This window comes from Lactuca virosa, chromosome 4 (genome assembly GCF_052849685.1).
Source record: "Lactuca virosa cultivar CGN04683 chromosome 4, Lactuca_virosa_CGN04683_v6, whole genome shotgun sequence".
NCBI lineage: Eukaryota > Viridiplantae > Streptophyta > Magnoliopsida > Asterales > Asteraceae > Lactuca > Lactuca virosa.
This window is the reverse complement of record NC_136429.1, coordinates 336,973,404-336,980,685: the sequence shown is the minus strand read 5'-3', so window position 1 is coordinate 336,980,685 and position 7,282 is coordinate 336,973,404.

Sequence of the window (7,282 nt, the reverse complement as noted above, 5' to 3'; positions counted from 1 at the left end):
AGCACATACATATACTAAAACATTACTACATTTATGTGAGCCACGTAACGGGGCATGGCACTACCTGTCATGACCGTTTTGTATCCAAAATCTCCTTAAGTGGGGAGCATATGAGTTTGTGTATAGATCTATACTGGATTGACTATCCTACACCTTGCTGCTCGCTACAATGGGACTTGTAAGTCTACGGGTGCCAAACGTCATTTCTTACGACGTCTTACATCGTCGTTTTTCTATGAGTCGGTAGCAGGATACAGGCCGATCACATGGTAATTTAAATAACAATTGGTTTAAGGTAGTTAGTACAGCAGTAGTTACTTAATACAACACTACAGTACTATTTCATTTTCCCATTACATTTACTTTGTGATCTTCACACAATAAACAATAATGTAAAAACTATATTTTTGGTTAATGATAGTCGGATTTGGGAAAATACACACTCTTACAAGAGACACACACAAATACTAGATGCCTTGGTAGAAGGCTACTTTTAGTAGGAAACATAGGGTTTTCTAGGAGAGTTCCAACAATTACAAACTTTTACAAACTTATTCAATTACAGACTTACAAACGCTTTCATACAAACACAAACATTAATATACTTATGATCTCACCCGCTTTAAAGCTGATAAGAAGATTGTTGTTATTCCGACCCTAGTGGTCATATCAAATCGAGTCCGACTAAGACGAGTATGTTACGTGCAAGTTCGATGTAGCATCTGACTTAAGACGGAAGATTAAAATAAAAAGCGATCAGTAGAGGTATCGCGAAAAGTTGTTTGTAGCTAGAAATGCTACCTTTTAAGATGAGATTAGAACATGAACGAAAGTATAGTCTGTTCTGGAAGACTCTAAGAGACCTGAGTCTAAGCGTTGCAACATACGATGATAGGTCAGTAGAATATGACACATCGTTCCATTGTAGTAATAAAAAAACTTATCTTAAGTTCTTATCCAGTGAGGATCGATATTGTGACTTGAAGGTCATAATTTGGAGTTTAACATGAGATAGGGAGCAAGGGCAAGATCGAGCACCGCCTGCAATCGAGAAGTCCAAGAATTAGATACTCATTCGAAGGAACATAGAAGTTACGATTATTACCTAGGATAAAGAGATAACATACGGAGTCATTATACAGCCCTGTTTCGTTGATGATTCCGGGACGTAATCATCCTAAGGGGGAGATAATTGTAACGCCCGCAGATCCGGGCTAGTCAATTTAGAGACGATAAGCATCAAAAGTGATTTTTTGATGGAAGATTATTTAAAAGGATTAATCTTAACCAAGTTTTAGTATATGTTACAAGGGTTCCGTACATATAAAGAACGCCGAAATCCGATTTATAACGAAGAAGTTATGGTCCGTCGAAGTTTTACGACAAAACCGGCACGACACCGGGAGACGTAACTAGTGAATTTACGATGGAGAACTTTTTAGCCTTAGAAATGTCAACAAAAGTTGTAGATACGTTAAACCGAGAGCATACAAAAAAAGAACGCCCAAATATGACTTTGTATGAGGAAGTTATGAATTTTCTAAGATTTGGCATAGCAGTGCACGGCCCGAAACTCGAATTTTAGTTTGAGCGGTTTTTGGCCTACGCAACCTAAATGAGATTTGAAGATCTCATTAATAGGAACTCAACGGTAAAAAGACAGACGTAAACGGATTCCGTATGTAGAAGTTATGAATTTTACGCGGACATTAACAGTATAATCTCCTCCTACTGTTAAATTTAAGATCGGTCGAGAATTAGCCGATGGAGTCAAAATGAAAGTTGTAGATCTTATTTTTACCTACGTGTGGATATAAAGAACGTCAAAAACGGAGGTCGTATGTGAAAGTTACGGATTTTAGAAGTCGGAAGTGTGATGTGCGAAAATGGATGATGTGGCACAATCTTGGCCATTGCTTTCTCCCCAAGTCTTGCCACTAGATGGTGACATGTGGCACCAAGTTCAGCCATTTTTCACCCTATAAATAGAACCTCTTCCACCCTCATTTTCTTCACACCTTTCCCATTCTTTCTTCTCTTTACTCTCTCTCTAAAACCTCTCTCTAGCCCCAAAACCCCCCGAAAAGCCTAGGGAACCTCCCTAGCACGAGGCAGAAGCCCCGGAGTGCTCGACGGATCCGAGAAGAAGAGCTTTTCGGCTCGGGAACGCTGCTCCAAGCAAAGCCCGGTTTTCGATAAAACTCGCTGTAAGTGAGCTACGCCTACGCTATTTGTAATATAGCTTTTATTTAATTATAGTAACGTTATTAGGAACTTATAATAAGTACTTGGGCTATTATTATGGGTTATATAAGTATTGTTTAACGCTTATATAATAGTAATAATAGCTAGACTATTAATTAGTCTCGGCGAATAATAGACTAAACCGCAGTGGTAATAATACTAGGTTTCGTCGAAGGAAATTATTTTTAAGAAGCGAAGCGCTGTCTGAGTTCGGAATCACCACCTTTTCAGGTGAGTGCATAGTTACTTTCATCTTACACATAGATATGAAGTATTTTATATAAATTACGTGCTATGTGTGCATATTATCTGAGTACTTGGTGTCTATGCTAGATGAACGATTTTATAACATGTTTTAAATGATTTAAACTGTATATGTATTTTATATCTACGAAAATGTTGGGGTAAAACATGGGTAGATGTAATAGATGAAATATGAGTTGGATGATGAGGTGAGAGGTGAAATAGACCATGAGGTGAGGGTGAGAGGTGGACGATGTGAGAAGCCTTGTACCCAAATGCTGGCCCCGTCATCTAGCAGAGTATAGATGACAACCACGGACTATTCTAGACAGTCCAGTGGAACACTAGCAGGCTCGCAACCTGTAGGTGTTGTGAACGATGTGTTCACCGGTGTACTCTAAAATCCCATTGACATGTATTGCGAGTAGATTCTCGGATACGATATTGTCGATAAACGAGATAACCCTGGCAGCTGCGCCTAAAGGACAATACCGGCAGATGCGCCTCGTAGAGAATGTCACAATTTTGGCAGCTGCGCCTAAGTGACAGAACTAGCAGCTGTGTTTGACAGATGTGTCATTGACAACGATGGAATTCGTACCTATTCCTTAGGATAATCCTTAGGAATGAATGAACGAGAAATAGTTGATTCTTAGGGTAGATCCTTAAGAATAAAGAAGATAATGGGGATGGGTAATTGGGTTGATTGCTTGATTGTTTAAAAATAATAATTATATTATTGTGGGTTGAAAACCCTATGTACTCACCAGGTTTCCCAACCTGACCCACTCAGTTTATTTGTATCACAGATGTCGATATGAAGTTACATTACACTGAGAGGTTAAGGAGATATAAATCACTAGTGTAAATGTATGTAAGTTCTGTTTATGCTTATGTGTTTGTATTGACCATGACATCCCAAATGTTTTAAAATGAATAAAAATACTTTTCTTCGGAAATGCTTTGATAACGTATTTATCATGTTTTACTGGGAACAAATTCCCCAACATTTTTATTAAAGGACGTACTCTGATTTTTATAAAGCATAAACAAAATCGGTCTTTTCTGGCCGTGAAAATGGGGATGTCACAACAACAACCATCATTCCAGCATTGGCGCTCCGCCTTTCGAGCTGTTATATGGGCGGAGATGTTGCACCCCGATTTGTTGGGGTGAGGTCGGACACAGGGTGATGGGTCGGACGGAGGTAGTCTTGCAGACTATCGAGAAGATTCAACAGATTAGGCAGCGGCTGCAGACCGCTCAGAGTCCGCAGAAGAGTTATGTCGACCGGCGCCGATCCGAGTTAGAGTTTGAGGTCGGTGACATGGTACTCCTGAGGGTCTCGCCCTGGAAGGGTGTGATCCGCTTCAGGAAGATGGGAAAACTGGGTCCCCGATATATCGGGTCGTTCATGATCGTTCCCAGGATTGGCAAGGTGGCATACAGGCTAGAGCTTCCGAAGGAGCTTAGTCGGATTCATAACACTTTCCACATCTCGCAATTGCGGAAGTGTGTTATGGACCAGGAGGCGGTGGTATCTTTGGACGACATTCAGGTCGATGAGCGCCAGAATTATGTTGAGAGGAACGTGACCATAATAGAAAGGAAGGTGAAGATTCTACGGAACAAGGAGATACGTTTGGTGAAGGTACAGTGGGAGCATCAGAGGGGATCCGAATGGACGTGGGAGCCGGAGGCTGAGATGCGGGAGCACTATCCAGAGTTGTTCATCGCAGCAGACCTCGAGGGTGAAGTCTAGTTCAAGTGGGGGAGAATTGTAACGCCCCGATTCTCAGGTATTTATATTATGACTTTAAATTTCAAATTTCAAGGTCTACTCGACGAGTGGATGCCCTGACTTGTCGAGTAGCAGCGGGATTGGTCCACGTGTTTAACTGAACAAGTCGCCGATTCGGAAGAGTGACTCGACGAGTTGGAGCTGGAGGTTGAAACCCTAACTTCCGGGGTTTTTCACCCTATTTAAAGGATCCTTTGCCCACTTAGCCCCCCTTACCGCCTCTGTCAGTCTAGAAACCCTAAATCTCCATTTTCTCTCCATATTTGTGTGTTTAATCTCGGAAGGTGGATCTTGGTGAAGAGAGGCTTGAAGATCATGAATCTTTGAGCAAGGAACAGTTGGGGATCTGAAGTCTACCTCAGTTTAGCATCATTTGAAGGTATCAAGTTGTTACCTTGATCTCCTTCTAGCTAGATCCTTCTATATTTGGGTTTTGGTGCCATTTTGGCATATTGATGTTATATTTTGAGTGATGAACCAAAATCTGAAGTTGCAACTTCAGATCTAGGCTCATCTTGGCCCTTATAATCATAAAGTTCCAACCTTTAGCATGGTATTGCATTTCCTTGCCTAGAATCTCTTCTTTAGCTTGATTTGGGCCATTATCACCTTGCATGTACGTAAAGTTTGCAACTTTACGTAAGAAGTATGCCTTAGGAACTTAGATCTACACTCTGGAGCCTTAGCATGGCTTAAAAATCATATGTATGGATGAAGGGCTGAAGAGACTAGGTAAGTGGCATGGTCTACTCGGCGAGTCCGATGAAGATTGTCGTAGACTCGGTGAGTCAGTAGACTGACTCGGCGAGTCCGATGAAGATTGCCTTGGGCTTGGCGTGTCAAACGAGTGACTCGGCGAGTTGGCAAATTATGCAAGGAACTCGGCGAGTAGCTGAGGGTACTCGGCGAGTTGAGGTCAACATGGACTGTTGACCTTGACAGTTGACTTTGACTTTGACCAAGGGTTGACCAGTTGACTTCTGGGGGTATCTTGGGAATTTATGAATTTGTGATATGTCGGATATAGGTGGTGGAGTTTGTGGCGGTGATCCGAGAGTTTGAGCTTTCTATTTCCAGTCGACAGTGCAAGGTGAGTTATCCTCACTATACTCAAGGGTCTAAGGCACCAAGGCCGGCCCTTTGGATTGTTATCTGGTTATGTTATGCTAGTATGATCTGTTAGATCGGTATCCTAGAGGTTAGGATGATATTATGTGGTATGTGGTATGATCTGTTAGATCGGTATCCTAGAGGGTAGGATAATATTATGTTGTATGTGGTATGATCTGTTAGATTAGTTGTTGTCTATAGACTGCTATCTGATTATCTGTTATATGTGCACATGTTTGTTTAGCGGCTGAGGCTTATTTGCTTTGTGCGGAGGCCAATAGACCTGGGCATTCCAACCTGTCGGTTGTGGGACGTGAGTATTCCATCCCGAGGATGATTGGACTCATAGTATGTGGGCATTCCAACCTGTTGGTTGTGGGCCGGGGGTATTCCATCCCGAGGATGATTGGACCCATAGTATGTTAGCATTCCAACCTGTTGGTTGTGGGCCTGGGGTATTCCAACCTGATGGTTGACTGGACCCTTAGTATGTTGTTTATGATTATATGTGTATTGTTGTGGGTATGGGTATTTTGGGGGAACTCACTAAGCTTTCGGGCTTACAGTTTCAGTTTATTGTTTCAGGTACATCAGGGGATCGTGGCAAGGCGAAGGCGTGATCGTACAACGCCTCATGTTTTGTTTATGTTTCTGGGAAAACTCTGATATATTATATTCTAAAAACAAGTTGTAAAGAATTAATGGTTTTTGAAATGTTTTTAAAAGTTTAAATTTGGCATGATTTTTATGGGTGTTACACATTTATTTTATTTTCTTTCTTCCCCATGCACAAATTTAGGGGGAGAATTAAAAATCAAACAAAAAAAAATCTAAAAAAAAAAAATACAAAATTATGTTTATTTCTGTTTTAATTTTTTTTCAGAAAAATCAAAAATCCAAAAATATTTTTATTACTTTTGAGTGTATTTTATTTTTTATTGCTAAGTTTATTTTTACTTTTATTTTTATCTCAAAATATCATTTGTCTTGAAAAATGAATTTAGAAGAAGATGAGACTCAAGGAGACTGTATCGGAATATTCTGAGCAATGAGAAGAAACTTGAACTTGGAAAGGAATTGACGGTCATTACACCTTACACTACTTTCATAAGGAACTTCAGTCTGAAACAATGAATTGACGGAGGAATCCAATTTGAATGATAGACTCTTCCATATTGAGACATATACTAGTCTTAATAGGAGTCTTCGCATCAAATGTTAATGATCAAAAGTCATTTTCATAATAACTAATGTGAAACACCCAACCATTCTTCACCCATAACTAAACTTTCTCCATTAAATAATATCCACGTACCGGTACCCCTTGAGGTTCGTGTATAAAACAACTCGGCTGACGGTTACCAAAAAGTCTGTGTTTATGATCTTGGAAGTCATTGTCACCATGACTAAGTGAAACCCAAAATCCAAAACCCATCCATTTCTGAATTGACGGTGAACATTTTCATGTTCTAGTTATTTTCACCCATGAAATTGACGGATAATGGTTCATACTTGGTGTGACACTGTACAAAATGTCAGTTTGGCCGTTTCTTTTTAAGAACTGTCGTATTTAAGGAATTGAAAGTATGAAATTGTACACCTTCTCAAATTGGTCTTGTCAACTTTCTTTACCTAAGAACTGTAGCAGGACCAGGGCGATTCACCCAACAGGGAAACATATATCGTTGAACGTCTCGCCAAGGGCCAAGTTAACTTGTTAACTTGAAAAACCGTATTGAGATCTTTGATCTAGGATATACAGGGGCTAACATCATAACTAGCCACGAGTAGTTCTCCGATACTCAACAAATCGCAGTGCGTTCCTCCATGTTCACACAGATACTGTGAGTAGTCTCCTTCTGAACCAAGGCTGTGTCCTTGAAC